The 16,173-nt window shown below is 36.3% G+C and overlaps 1 protein-coding gene across 1 annotated transcript in view; it reads left to right on the top strand.

The window, feature by feature from the left end:
• LSAMP (limbic system associated membrane protein) overlaps positions 1-16,173 on the top strand; it is a 642,425-nt gene that overhangs the window by 313,071 nt on the left and 313,181 nt on the right. The window lies entirely within an intron of this gene.

Below are 16,173 nucleotides of genomic sequence, written 5' to 3'. Positions count from 1 at the left end.
CTTAGGAAAATATTTCAGAATCTCCTCTCAGAGCCACATAATTTTCAAGAATATATATGTGAAACTCAGATTTAAAATTTCAAAGGCTAAAGTCATGGCAGTTTTTAGGTAATGATTAAATTGTAAAAAGACTATTTTAGTTAAATCAACTATTGGTAAATCCAATAGATTGCAAATCCCTGTTATTGAAATAGCCTAGTGTGGGGTAAAAGTGAAATAAAGATATAGATATTGATGTAGATATTGTAGGGTGAGTTTGCTCAGGAAGTTGAAAGAAGATTCCCTGGAGAGACAGCATAATTTACTCCCCTGATAGATCTCCTTTCAAAGCAAACTCTTTCCTGCCTTCCTTCTCAAAATACTAACAATTACCAGGAGTTCCTAAACCTGCATTGTAGATTCTGCCAGATCCATTCCTTCCAACTGCAGACTTCCTGGACTGGTTCCTATGTTTCAAAAAACTGCAAGATATTATAAGCTATGGATCAAAAGGTCCATCTATTAAAATACTAAACGGTTGACTAGAGGTTGTAATATTTAACTATTTAACAGATTGTGAGCCATTCTAATTCCTAGAGTTTTTATTTGTTTTCTTGTCATAGTCATTTGGAAGCTTCTGTCCATCCCTACACCTCTCTTTTGAATTCTAAGGAGAGAATGGACTGGCTGTTTTAGACTGTGTAGACAAGCTGAATTCTGTTCTTCTCTCCCATTCTGCCCTCTATCACACATTTGAGCCCTTTTGTTAAGGTGCACATATCTACATACTCTCAATCACTAAAGGAGGAGTGATTGGTTTTCATCAATTGTGATCCCAGCATCTACATTTCTAAGGGGTATCGCTGTCCTGATCTTGAACTCTCTTGTTAAAAACATTTGTAGAGCTCCAGTTTCTCTGTTAGAGCTATTTGGCATTCCAGGTTAGAATGCAACTTTCTGTTTTGTAATCCAGCTAGAAAGTCTTATCCTTGCAAGAAACCAGGCCTCATCAAGAGCACATGGCTTCTGTCCGGGTAAATCCCACTGAGTAATTATCTTTCACATACTGGAGGAGAAGCTGTCTGATGCTATCCAAACCCTTCTTTTCATCTCCTTATTCTTGCCTTTGAAAATTCAGGGCTAGTTAGCAGAAGCACTGCGGCTTTCACATGCTGCCAACTTGTTGCCAGAGTCCCCTTGATTTTGCACCAACATCCATTATAGAGACCACCTCAGCCTCACTGAAAGCACATTTTAAAACATACAGCCAACATAAAAAAAAGGTGTTTGATTTTGAAAAAAATAAAAAAATAAAAAAATAAAACATACAGCCAACATTGAAAGACTCATATCAGGAGAGTAGTAAAAAGGGAGTGAATTACCCAAATTAATTGATAAATTAGCAGAATTAATGAAACAGAAAAAAATAATAGCCTTACAAATCTATGCGAATAACACACTTAACAAATTTTTCACAACCTATGGCAAAAAAAAAAAAAAAATTGTGTTAAAGGGAGAGAAGCGAGAAAAAGACAAAGAACTATATTACTTTGTGAAGACCTGTTTTTACATAGGGTGTTATAGGTCCAAGCTTCAAAGTAGGGACATTTTGAAATCAACATTTATTAAGTGATTCTAAATAAGGTCTTTGGACACTCTAATGCCATTGATGAACATGAAGAATTAACTCCTGTCCCAGTGCAAATTCATGAACCCACACATGTCAAGAATTGCTTTCTTCTAGGCACCAGTCAGAGGGAATAAACTTCTTATTGGTCAAAGGAAGACACAACTACCTATGCAACCATTTCTCAATGGCAGAGCCTGGTTGGCTGCACACAGTCCTACAGTTGGCTCCCAAACTCTTTATACTGAGAGATGTGCCTGACAGTCCGTAGATTGCATAAGAAGCTGGGAGGTCTTTGTAGCAGTTAGTCTTCTCACATTGTGCTTCTACTCTGGCTGGAACAGAGTCTTGAAGGATTGGCTGGCAGTGCCTATTTCCTTATTCTGTACTGTGTATCACCAGCTGTGGAAAAAAAAAAATTCTAGGCAAACTGAAAAATATCTCTTCACTAGCCAAGAGCCCTGTAAATGCCTTCAACATGCTAACTATCCCACACCCCAAACTTTCAAAAGGCTTTTAGAGAGTAGATGGCTCTTCTGGTTTTGTGCATGTTGATGCTCAAGCCTGTATCCTGCACTGTTTGTAATACTGGAGTAGGCTATGAAAGCACCTGGGACATCCAAGGAATAGCTCTAAACTCCTACTATAGCTGTAGTCCGTTTCAGGAGGTTGGCAGATGAAAGTGTGCTGAGTCAAGTATGTTTCTGGCCTTAGCATATTCTTACTAGCTTTTCATCTGACGCTGAGAAGGAATGGTATAGCTATGAGGTCTTTTGGGAAGATTTTGGCATGATCTCACACCCAGCATCACCAACTGGAGAGGTAGGGTGAACAGGTTTAGTATTTAAGAGTAAGATGAAAGAGTTAATTGTGTTTTCTGATTTTAGAGAAATTTGCCCTCGTTCACTAGTGGGTGGTCTGCAAAGGATCACATTGTAACAAGCGTATTATTTTCTACAATATCTTCGTCGTCTGCAGTATCTGATCTTCTATGCTATTTAAAAATGAAGAATTTAGGCAAAAATAATATAATAGAAAAGATTAATAGCTCATGTAAGATTGTTAATCTCTTCTAATCTTACTTGTAAAATAATACTTGATATCCTACATGATGGACAAAGACTGGGTGAACTATATGGAAGAACAGAAAATGCAGGTCTGGTTTGCTTTTATTGTTGGCTTGTTGATTTTTTTTTTTTTAACATTGCCTCTGGCAGATTTGCATCTAGCATTAGCCTCCCAGAAACATACTTTACTACACTGTGGAGAACGTTCTCCGTTCTCCGTTTATTTGTTGCTTGGGGCTAACAGGCTGAGCTGTTTTGCATTGAATATGTATCTTTTGATCTTAACTTTATTCCCCTCTTGCTATTTTGTTGCTGCTAAGAGCTGATGATTAGGAGAAATCTGTAAGTGAAAACTGCCAAAGGGTTTTGAAATGATGAGATTGGACTCACTGGCCAGTGCTCAGAGTTCTATGGTGACCACAGAGGGCCTGTGTAGAACTCAGTGATTGGGAAAGAAAATCGGTTTAGATTCAGTTAGAGGAAGCATCTACTTAATGAACAGTATATTCTTTGCTCTTTTGTCCTCTGATTCTGGCCTCTAAGTACAGATTTTCTAAAGTTCCTATTTTGTTACCCTCAATCATAGTATTCTGTGATTAGATATTATACAGAGGTAGAGTAATCCATAGGAAATTGTATATTTGAAATTTCCTTCATTGTTAGAGAATTTTTTATTGAATACCCACAGATTTTCATGCACTCAAATCATTTCTGCACTGATATGCTTAGAGAAATTAGGGACTCTGACTTCCTTAATTTTATAGTTTAGCAGAAGTATAATTTTAATGTGAAGCATCATGTGACATAGTAGTAAGTCTTATCTAGACAAAAGAATGTTCATAAAGATTAAGGGACTCATATTATGTAAGAGCAAAAGGTAAAAACATATAAATAAGCCATTTTCTTTGATTCATGGTCTCAGTTGTAAAGAGTATGGCAGAAAAGAGATGGAATGAGAGGAAGTGACACATAAAATATGAAAAAAAAATATGATTTATACCATAGCTATAGATCACCACATTCTAGTCTCAAGACTGAATAAATATAGTGATTAATATTTAATAATTAGTAAAGAAGCTAAATATTCTACTTCTGAATAAGGCCATCCACACCACCATTCCTGAGGTTTGAATATGAGGATATATTTTAAGTGTAGTAGTTCCTTTAATAGAGTTCTGTGGGAGAATACTGTGATTCAGGGTAACAGAATAGGAACTCTAGGAAATCTTAAAGGACAAAAAGAGAGCAAGATATAAATCATTAAAAATATTTTGTTAATGTTTATTCTTCTCTCATTCTGTATTTTGGGTAAGTTTTGCATTATGCTAATGACTGATTTGGAGGCTGACATCCAAAATGAAAAGATTTTATCTTGTAATAATCAGAGTAAAGAAATGTACCAAATTTACTAATATTAAAGAATGGACATAGTTTTATCTGAATAATAATAGTGTCCCATATTGACTGGAAGACTCTAGAATGTCTAAATTCAGTAGCTTCCCAGACAAGAAAGTATCAGGGAAGAAAATCTCACTTTATCTACCTCTTTATCACCTTTCCTGGTTGTCTTCTTGGTCATATTATTATCTTGAAGGGGAAAGTAAGTGCTAATTTTACAATGAAATCTAGTGAGGAAAGAAAAATTTTAAAAATTTTGTGAAATCAAATTAACCTATTTCACTAGAGATGAACAGTGAAATTATTGGGTATGACTTAGTCAGAGACCCACTATAAACTCATAGAGATTAGGTTACATAGCTTGAGGTGGTTAGTCCTCAGTGTGACATCTGAATACTAATAAAAAATGTTAATTTCTATCCTTAAATATGAACCTCTAAGGCAAGAGACACCAGTAGGATAATATCAAGGATGGTACTCAAGTCCACCAGACAAGAAGAGGGACACTGGTGAATTTGAAAACATGTTTTCACCATACAGCATATTTTTAGAAATTTCTTTGAGTTAAGTTTCCACCATACATTGTATTTCTTTTTTTAAAAAAAATTGTTTTTATGTATATATTATAGTGTATCGTAGGTATATCATTAAAAAGATAGTATAAGGGCACCAGGATGGCTCAGTCACTTGAGCATCCAACTCTTGATTTCAGATCAGGTCATGATCTCAGGGTCGTGAGATCAAGCCCTGCATCAGGCTTCACACTCAGTGCAGAGTCTGCTTGAGATTTTCTCTCTCCCTCTGCCCCTCCACACCCACTCATACTTTCTCTCTCTCTCTCTCTAAAATAAATAAAGAAATAAAATATTTTTATAAATAAATAAATAAGTAGTTAAATAGATAGTGTCATCTCTTCCAGGCGAAGAGAGACAGAGAAAATGGTAGCATCAAGTGAAGAGAAATAAAATGTCTAGATTAGAAAAGACAAAGGGCTTTGTCCTGCCATACTTTTCTTTCAAAACCATTGGATATAGTAAGATTTTTCCACCTTCAAGTTTGTATTAGGAAGCAGAAATCTCTAAGAATGTGAAATGAGAGGAGAAAGATTCTTGGTATATTCATTCATCCACTGAATAATTATTACGGGATTTTGTGTCAGGCATTTTGTGAGACAATAGAGATGCAAAGATTGAGAAGACATAGTCATGCTTTACTCTTAAAATAGTGATGAGAGGTAGAGAAAGAATTAGAATGTTACCACGAGCAGGGGAGCAACTATGGAATTAAAGAATGCATCACAAGGGAAGGCACACCTGAGATGGGTTGTGTAGTAAATAGGAACTTGCCAAATGAAAGAATAAGGTTCATAGCAGAGAGGGAGTGTAAGTCAGGAGATCAGGCTGGAAAGGTAGGTTGAACTGACATTTATTATGCTAATCTCTTTGAACTGTTAAAAGTAAAAAGACCAAGCACATTTAAATAAGAGGTTTACATGATCAGCTTCGTGTATGTTCTATATGAAGGATGAATGGGTAGCACTCTAGGTGAGGGATGCAACGTCAGAGGCCACAACACCAGTTAGAAGGTGATAACATGAGTTGGAAGTGATGTTGACAATAGACGAGAAGGTTCTGAACAATGGTAGTGACAGTATGGATGGAGATTAGAGGTCAATCTTAGGGGAAAATATGTAAAAATATATTTGATTATATAAATGACTTGAAGGAGAAGGAAACAAAGACAGCTCTGGGTCTACTAGTTTGGATTAATAGATGGATTATGGTTCTATTAACTGAAACTGGGAATTTAGAAAGAGTATAAGAATAAGATGGAAGATAATGAGTTTAGATTCAAAACATGCTGAATTTGTGGTGCCTTCAGACATCTATGTGGAACAGCTGAGTATGCTGTTTTAGATTTCAATATGATGAAATATAATTAAAGCCAAAAAGTCTGATGAAATGTATGAGGACTATTCCATGAAGCCAGGAGGTGAGTGGAGAAAGAGGAGCCGATTATAGAAATTGAGAAATAGTGGGAGTTAGGAAGAGAGACAAGAAAATGAAGAATGAGTGGCGAATTGTGTTGAAAGCTATATAAAGATGAAGTAGGACAAATACTTAAAATGAATCCATTGGATTTGGCTGTTAGTGGATTACCAACATCCTTCTAAAAGTGTTCTTTGATAGAGCCAGGTGAAGGTGACTCGTCCTTGGGGGAGAGTGGACATTAATTAGTCAACATAATATTGACTACTACTATCAACATTATGATTAATAACACAGTATCAACATTATGAGGACTGTTAATTAGTCAACATAATTCTTGATGCTACTCAGATCAGGTTCCTGAGCACATATAGAGAATTCGACAGAGTTCCTGGTACCATGTCAAAAGATCATCACCACAAATGGTGATATAAGTAATCCAGAAGAAATAGAGGAATGATTTCAAAACAATGTCTTATTAATCTCCACTTAGATTTAGTTCTTTCTCTCACTCTGCCTGTCTTTTCATTTAATAGCCAGATTTTGAGAGTTGCTGTGAGAGAAGATGCCTCTTCAGTAATGCAATCTCCAAGGTAGAATGCCCTAGGGACGGAGAGGGTGGGAAAGTGAAATACAAATGCTCTCATGGTAAAGAGATGGCGCTTTTGAATCATGTGACTCTTCCTAGAACTCAGAATGTGAACTTCACCTTGAAGTATCTGCAGCTCTCTCTTTAACTGAGGCTGGCTATGAAATTTTAGAATTAATTATGTGGCAGATGTGGTAGTACAAAGGGTGACTGGCCTTTAACTTCCTCTTTCTGCCAGGTCCAGACACCACTTACTTCCTCTAACCTCCATCGCCCTCCCAAGGTCAGGGTTCTGTGTAAGTTGGGGATTACAGTGGCAGGTATCATTCTCCAGTTTGAGTAAACCAAGTTCAGTAGAGTAGCTCACAGATGGGTTTTCATCTCAAACTCATCAGGTCTTGCTTTCATGCCCATTCTCTTGGTAATTTCTGAAGCTCTTTTTGATTACTGAATCCTGAGTCCCATTCATGCCCTGATTGTTGATGTGGTCAAGACAGGCAGGCCTTCAAGGAAGGGTTTGGTAAGGAAAAAAAAATGATGGAGAGAGAAAGAAGAAAAACCCCAAGAACTGGCTATCACACAAGGATGAAGACCTCCTCACATCATTGTCCTTTAGAAGAAAGTGATGAGAAAAAAAAATACTTCTGGAGATAGGAAACAAAGGAAGTGAGGTGGGGTAGGATGTGGGTGATGGAAAAGTGAACGTAGAAGTCTGAAAAATCCCTATGATTACAATTCTCCATGTGAGAACAGTCCTTGTGATTTATAAGCATGCAGTGATCTATTGGCTTCTTGTCAGCGGGGGGAGGGGACCACTACATTTCCTTCAGCTAAGATGGATCTGTTTGATAATATGTGCTCTTTCAATTTGCAGCTACCAGAGTCCCCTATTTCACATCTGTGTCCACAAAGTACATTTAAAAAATAGACTTCTTTTGCTCTTTATATTTATCTGCCTTTATTTCTGCTACCTCTAATAGGGAAGGCCAACTAGACAGCAGAACCCTTCGTAACGGTAGCTCTGATAGACAGTCTCATTACTTATTTATTTACTTATATGCTTACTGTATGTTAACTCTGTTATATCATACATGCTGTATGTATTAATTGCCATGTCTTAGAGGGCATAATTTGATACAAATTATATATAAATGCATGTAATAAGGAGTCATATTATAACGTGGTTCTGCTCCAATGATAACATTTACATAATGCTGTATATGATAAGACTATAAAGTAGGGGGCTGGGTTTTCAAGTGAGACTTATGGAAAATAGTCTCCTGACTTTATGGCCAAGTCTCCTACAACAGAATGCTCATCCTAAATGCATTATAATTTATTGTGAGCTCTTTTATTTCTCCCTACTGCTGGAATGAGATAAAGAATAAACTCTGCACAGTATAGAGCAGTATAAAAGACATTTTTTTACTTCTAGAACGTAGCATACTTTTGATATTTACTTTGTAATGACTCAGAAGGTAACAAAATTTTCTTTAAATAGCTGTGGAATTGTTTTTAATTGCATAGCGAGTAAAAATTTTAACTAGAAATCTGAGCCAGGATTCTAAGACTCATTTTATTCTTTCAAAAGTACAACTAAAGGCAGCTTTTTTTCCCCCTTCTAAATGAGAGAGATTTTTCACAGAGAACAGAGACTCATAGCAAGAATCAAAACAAATCAAGATTTAAAATTGCTTCTCACCCTCACTCAACCAAGTGGTAAGGAAAGAGGAGAATCCGTAATTTAAAGGAGAGAAAAGAGTTATAGATACTTGCTGTTTTGGTGAGAGGATAATGGCCACTCACATACTGAGAAGGAGAAAAGATAAGCCTTGTTCTTGAAACCTGAGGGTCCATAAAGCAAAGACTGTGACTCATCCAGTCCAGGAGGGACCCCAATTCCACCAAGCAGATTTCAGCAGATCACACTGTACAGCATTGACCAACTGTCCTCTGTTCAGGCTGCCTTGGAGAGAGAGCCATGTGTGGGCTCTAACTGAATCCGATTGAAAGTGATAAGGCATTTAAGACCTAAGCTGCCTCTGCACAGGTATGCCAAAAAAGCCCTTAAAAATGTTCAGAGATGGCATTAGAACCTCAGTTTACACTGTTGCACCATAATCATACTGTATCATCTTGCTTTCAATTTAACACCTGTCGGCTTTAGGGGGCCAACTACTGATTAGAGGGGCCAGAGGGGTATCAGATGCAAAAGAACCCAGGCCTGCAGAAGGAGATTTCCCAGAAATGGCTGTTAATAAGGAAGGAATTGGATTAAACACTTTCTGGACATTGCTAGATTTAGCCCAACAATGGGATTTATGCAGAATGAAATGCCTAAGACTCAAATTATGAAAAGCGATGGGGACAAGATTTTATTAGGCTCTTCCAAAGCTTACTGGGTATTCTAAATACTTTAGCCCATTTAATAATCACAATCATATGAGAAAAAAGTCATTATCCATGTTTTGCCGAAGAAAAACACTGAAACTCTTTGGTAATAATGAACCCTTTTAGGGCCAGGCACTGCTCTGTCTGTTTAAAATTAACCCATTTAAACATTACAGCTATCCATTGAAGTAGAAACTATCATTCTTCATTTTACAGATGAGGAAACCTAGGCACAGAGAAGTTAAGCAAATATCCTGAGAGCACAGAACAAGTATGTGATGGTGCTAGAACGCAGAGCAGGAAACTGGCTCCCTGCTCTTCAACCTGAACACGGAAACACGCCCCATGCTGTGTTTCTCTGCTAACTTGCCAGAAGCTACTAAACTATGGAACCCATGACTTTTCCACTTCACGTCTTACAAATAAATGGAGGATCTTAAATTATGGTGTAACTAAGAACATAACGATTTGTTTTCTAGACTGATCGAGACTATTGGAAAGAACCTAGAAGAGCTATTTCCGACTGCTTATAAACATTCATGGGATTGATCTTAGCAGTGACTGAGATAGAACTCTGTTCTCTCCTGGCCTCAGCCTCCATTCTGATCTCTTTTTAGAATTTATTTCTTCCTCTTTTCCATTTATTTCTTCTATGTGAATGTAGAGACAACACAACTGATGTGAAAAGCGGAGGGAGCACAGATTGTCCTAGAACTGAGAGGTTGTTGCGAGGTACTCAGTACCTAATTTGGTGGATAATTTCTGCTCCTTCTCTACTTGCTTTCCTCACCTGTGCCACCTGCATGGATATTCGTTAATTCTTCTTCTTAAAGAAAGTGAGCCTGAAAATACAGCAATACATGTGTCGTATCATGCTTATATAAGGATGCATGAAAAAAATAAATAAAAATTTAAAAAAAGGATGCATGTGTGGCTGGACAAGTACTTCCTACTGATACAAAGAGATAAAAAGCATGTCTAGGGAGGCCTTTTCATTGCTTCAGAAATGACACAAACTCCCCTGGCTTTACCAGTTGTCATTGTGGATTCTTTTTTGCTCTTATACGTGATGAATAATCCTAGTAGAGAGTAACCCAATCACAGAAAGGGTGCTTTGTCAGCATAGCACATGCAAATAACTACTGCAAATATAATATTTAAAGAAATACATGATTGATCAGAGAGTCTGGGAAATAATACATATTTAGTGTCATCACACTCTGTGAAGAGATAAACTTTTTGAATGGCCTAGGGAAATCAGTGTTTTTCTTTCATAGCCACCCCTACATATAACTATTTTCTTCTTATCTACCATGAGAGAGTATGAATATGAGCACAGATATTGTTTTACATCTTATAAAATGTTTCTGTGTACATCACCTCATTTTATTCATGGAGTAGTTCTAGGAAGTTGGATAAAGTATCATTAGCTTCATTTTACTTATGAAAAACTAAGATACAGAGAGGCTAAGTGACTTACCTGCGTTCTGAAGGCCAGAACTAAAATCAGTTATCCTGTAGGAACTAAACAGTCTGTTTTTTATCCTAACATTCCATCAGAAGAGTACAGATTCCTAAATCGTTATGCCCAGTAATAGAATCACATGAATCTGGTTCCTGTGGTTTGCTACCTCTCCATTCTCATCTTCTCTGGAACATCTGTCACTACTTCTCTGTGTGTTTATATGCATGTGTGCATGCAGGCATTTGTGCATGAATGTGTGCAAAGCAGCTGGGGTGAGGGGAGATCATTATACCATGTAGATAACTGTATTGGTGTTTATTGGAGTAAAATTCAGTAGGAATATAGAAAAATAAATTATCATCAAACTAAGATTAGTTCAAAAGTTTCAAAAGGATCAAGATTAAGAGAGCATTCATGCATAAGAACAACAGAATGAGGCCAAGAGAGCAGGCATGGTTCAAAGCCATAAGTCAAGTCTGGAAGGTGGTAGAAATGGGAGCAAGACAGCTAGAGAGCTGAAGCTTCTTGCTGCAGACAAGGCTAGCAGGAGCACCTAAGGGTCACCAGTGCCCACAATTCTTTTATTTCTGATTTTAATCTTATAGCATGGTAATGAAACAGAGATGACCCAAAGTGTTTAATAATTCAAAAATATTTAAATTTGGTTTTTTAACTAATTTGGCATGTATTGTTTTTAATGTCTTTGCACAGTGCTGTTGGAATTCATTATACTTAAAATAATATGATAAAATCAGACTAAGGACCTCTGACTCAAGAGAGCCTACTTTATTCCATCATCTACTTTTCCTGATTTCACGCACTAATGCTGGGAATGTACAGTCTTACCTCTCAGAGAATCTTTCCTTCTATATTCTATGATAGTTTTGATGATTCACTAAGGATTTTGTTTGTAGGGTTAAAGTACAATGCAAACAACATTAAAATCAAGGGCAAACATATTCTTAAAGACTTTCTTTTCCATTCACATCTTGAATCATTACACATCTTACAAAAGAGGGAGAGTCACAAATGTGAAAAATAATAAGAGTTAATTTAAAAATAGCTTTCCATTTATTTTATTTTATTTTAATTTTTAAAATTTTTTATTAAAGTTTAATAATTTCCTTAAAAGTCAAATTGCTCTAATTGAGTTGATTCTTCCTTATCTGTTCTGGATTTAATGGGTCCATTTATATATAGAGAAAAAAAGAAAAAGACTAAATTTAAATGATTTCTCCAGCATTAAATTAGGAAGTAACCAAGTTATAGCTTTCCTATTCACCATCAGTAGTGTACAGATCTTCCTTGACTCATGACGGGGTTACATCCCAATAAACCCATCATAAGTTGAAAACACTGTAAATCAAAAATGCCTAACCTACCGAACATTATAACTTAGCCTAGCGTACCTTAAATGTGCTTAGAACACTTACATTAGGTTACACTTGGGCAAAATCATCAAACACAAAACTTACTTTATAACAAAATATTGAATGTTTCATGTAATTTATTGAATACTGAAAGTGAAAAACAGAATGGTTGTAAGTGTATCAGTTGTTCACCCTTGTGATGGCCTGGCTCACGGGGAGCTGTGACTCGCTGCCACTGCCCAGCATCACGAGGGAGTATCTTAACCATATATTAGTACATTGGGAAAAGATCAATATTCAAAATGCAGAGTATGGTTTCTACTAAAAGTGTATTGCTTTCACACTGTTGTAAGGATGAGAAATTATAAGTCAAATCATTGTAAGCTGGGGACTGTCTGTACAAGACTATGTTGATGTATAATTATGATACTAAAATGAAACAGCAAAGGGGCAGTGTTTCATTTACTACCAACTCATAACCAGAGCATGACTAGACTTCATTGTAGTGATTCTGTCGTGAACATGACTTATAATTCAGGGACTTTGCTAGTGGCAATTAAGTATCTGTAAATTAAGAAGCATATGCTTATGAAAAAAGACACCATTGCACTATAGATGTTTGCCCCATGCTTCCAGATATTTAAACCAAGACTAAGTTCTGACTCAGGGATTTTCAGCTCAGCCATGTCGACATGTGGGATGTCTTTATTGTGGAGGTTGTCCTTTATGTTGTAGGACGTTTAGCAGCATCCTTGGCCTCTACTCACTAGATGCCAGCAACAACCTCCCCACTTCAGGTTGTGACAATGAAAAAAATGCCTCCAGATAGTGCCAAATACCATCTGCATGCACAAATTGCCCCCACTTGAGAACCACTAATCTCATGTTCTTTCTTAATTTTAAAAACAAATCTCTTACCTATCCAGTTCCACTGCCCTGGTCCTTATAGTTGAAAAGTATGAGGATAGATAATGGGTGACAGATTGAGTAAAATGTACTTACTTGTGATAAATGAGTAAATACCAGATTATATTCCTGAGAAAGAAAGGAAAGTTTAGATAAATTCTAATGCTAAATCAAAACATTTTTAGCAGCAAGTAATGTTTGTTAAATACGAAGAGATATGTCTGTAGCAATTGAACAGGCTTAATATCTGGTAGATCTGTATCACTTATATCATGGATATACTGTCAGTAAATATGCTATTAAGCAATCTATTGCTATAGACTGAATTTAGCATGTCTTTTCTGCCTCCAATTATACTCATCATTTTAGAAGCAGACTTAAGCAGTATGAGTAGAATTGTCGATGTACCTCTTTGTATAAATGTGCATAATATGCTTGGTGTAAAGTGTTTGCAGAAATCCAATGCTTGAGATTTTTATGGGTGCATTGATTTTTTGTGACAGCTTTATGGCTGCAGATATACCGAACAAGGAAGATAAAAATTTGTTTGTTTGCCTTTCCTGTAAGTTTTTTAAAGCTGATTTAAAAAAAAAAAATCATAGCCCATAGTTAAGGTAAGTAACCCACCTGATATTTGTGGGTTCGTGGTTAGAGTGGGCAACCCACTAAACATTTTTCTAGTGTTTTATGTTTCTTTCACTTTTTCACATGTGACACAGATTATGTAATTCCCAGAGATGATGTTTCTTTATAATGAAAGCACTGAGTACATACTTTTGTCTCCTTTACTTTCATGTTACTACCACACTCAAAAATCCTTTTTTAAAATTTCCCATTGTATTAGATACTTTTAATTATTTCTTAAGAAATGTTAAAATAATTACCCTTTTATTCTTCACCTCTTAGATAATTAACAAATATTTGATGTTTGACCTAATAGTAATGTATTAAATTAAATTCAGTTTATTTATTCTACATCTCAGTGAGTGCCTACTGTGTACATGGTGGGTCTGTGCTGCTAGGCCCTGTGAGGGCTCCACAGGTAAATTCTAGGAGGGCCACTGTCATTAATAAGCTTATAAGGAAAGGTAAATACAGATAATGCGAATGCGATATAGAGTATGATGAGGTCATAAGAAAGATCCATGAAAAGGAATGGTATACTAATAATAGATGACTTCCTAGAGAACAGTAACCCCATGTTCTCAGCTGCCTGCCAGAAAATCCCACCTGAAATAGGACATTCTCGTCCTCTCTTCTTGGCACCAACACCCATCCTTTCTAAATCCAGGAATGATTTGCAATGTCGTGAGCTCCTGGAGAAAACATTCTATTAAATCTAAACAACACATAACGCTTACAGATTTTTTTTTAAAATACATCTCACCATCTCATACTGGTCAGAATGGCTAAAATTAACAACTCAGGAAACAAATGTTGGTGAGGATGCAGAGAAAGGGCTAACCCTCTTACACTGTTGGTGGGAATGCAAACTGGGGCAGCCACTGTGGAAAACAGTATGGATTATCCTCAAAAAGTTAAAAATAGAGCTACCCTGCAACCCAGCAGTTGAACTACTAGGTATTTATCCAAAGGATACAGACATAGTGATTTGAAGGGGCACATGCATCCCAATGTTCATAACAGCAATGTCCACAATTAGCTAAAATATGGAAAGAGCCCAGATGTCCATCGACAGATGAATGGATTTAAAAAGATGTGTTATATAGCACACACATATATATAGCACCCCCCCACACACACACACTGGAATATCACTCAGCCATCAAAAAGAATGAAATCTTGCCATTTGTAACGACATGGATAGAACTAGAGGGTATGATGTTAAGTGAAATAAGTTAGGGAAAGAAAAATACCATATAATTGCACTCATATGTGGAATTTAAGGAACAAAACAGATGAACATAGGGTAAGGGAAGGAAAAATAAAATAAGATAAAAACAGAGAGGGAGACAAACCATAAGAGACTTAACTCTAGGAAACAAACTGAGGGTTGCTGGAGGGGAGGTGAATAGGGTGATGGGGTAACTGGGTGATGGGCATTAAGGAGGACACTTGATGTAAGGACCACAGGGTGTTATATGCAACTAATGAATCACTGAATTCTACCCCTGAAACTAATAATACTATATGTTAACTAAATTGAATTTAAATAGAAAAAATAAAATATTTTATTAATAAAATACATCTCTTCATACTTTTCCAGCTTTAGCCACAGCTGATATTGAAAATGAAGTCATTAGGTATCCAGTTCTGAACTAGGTTGTCTGGTATTGAAGCAGCATTCTGAGTAGGGAGGGGGTAATTCATTATTACAGTATGATAGCATGGCATGAGAATACTCATTTACTCTACAGGAATGCCTACTGCACAATTAAGCCAAATTCCCTCCTAGATGAGAGCTCATGATGCTTGCCGGTCAGTCAGTGCATTCTGGGAACCTGGGTCTGCATTAAATGAGCATTTCCTCATTTTTGAATAACTAGGTGTTCTGTGACTACCCTGTGTGACTGGTTATTTTCATTGAACAACCATAAGCTCTACAAAGTGAGATTATTTTGACTCTTACCATCTTTTACTTATGTGCTCTTCTTATGGTCTGAAATAGTTGCCACCTTAAATCAAGATATCAAAATTTTAAAAAATTAAATTAGTTCTGAACTTGTATTATTTTTGCCATTTTTCAGTATGAAAGTTTTAGTCATGTTGTGGAAAGAATATTTTCTAGTTTATAGAGTCAATATATTTACTTTGGAACTACTGACTACAGAAAAAAGAACCCTTAAATATCTGGAGGAGTGGTTTTCCTTTTAAAAATACTACATTGTTGGGGTGCCTGGCTGGCTCAGTCAGTAGAGCATGTGACTCTTGATCTCAGGGTTGTGAGCTCAAGCTCCACAGTTGGGTGCGGAGGTTACTTAAAATAAAAATTAAAAAAAGAAAAATACCGCATTGTGCTCTGCTTAGCTTCTTGGCTAACTATACTAAGTTAGTAAAAAGTGTGAGTGTATATGTATGTGTATATATTCTAATATGCCTTTCATTTATTTATAAGTAAAATATAAATTTTAAAAATAAATATAAGACAAAACACAATGTAAGAATAAGATGTTATGTAGATTGTCATAGCAAAATTTCCACATAATGTATTGTTTCAGTAGATACATTTTTGTGGGTCTGGCAATTTTGCTGAAATAGTCAATTATGTCTTTAGGTAAGATAAACCTGAACAGTCTCTGAGAATAATTTGGAATAATGATCTGTGTGATAAGTTTAACTTTTCCATGTACAAAAATTGCTAAAATGTCCAAAGGACCCTAAACACCTGACTTAGAAACTCTGCCTCGTGCTGATAAGGAAATTTGTCCAGTT

The sequence above is a fragment of the Eumetopias jubatus genome, unplaced genomic scaffold (assembly GCF_037043125.1).
Source record: "Eumetopias jubatus isolate StellerSeaLion01/CBP00866 unplaced genomic scaffold, mEumJub1_p1.0 scaffold_1, whole genome shotgun sequence".
In the NCBI taxonomy this organism is placed as follows: Eukaryota; Metazoa; Chordata; class Mammalia; order Carnivora; family Otariidae; genus Eumetopias; species Eumetopias jubatus.
This window is presented reverse-complemented; position numbering and strand designations above follow the sequence as displayed.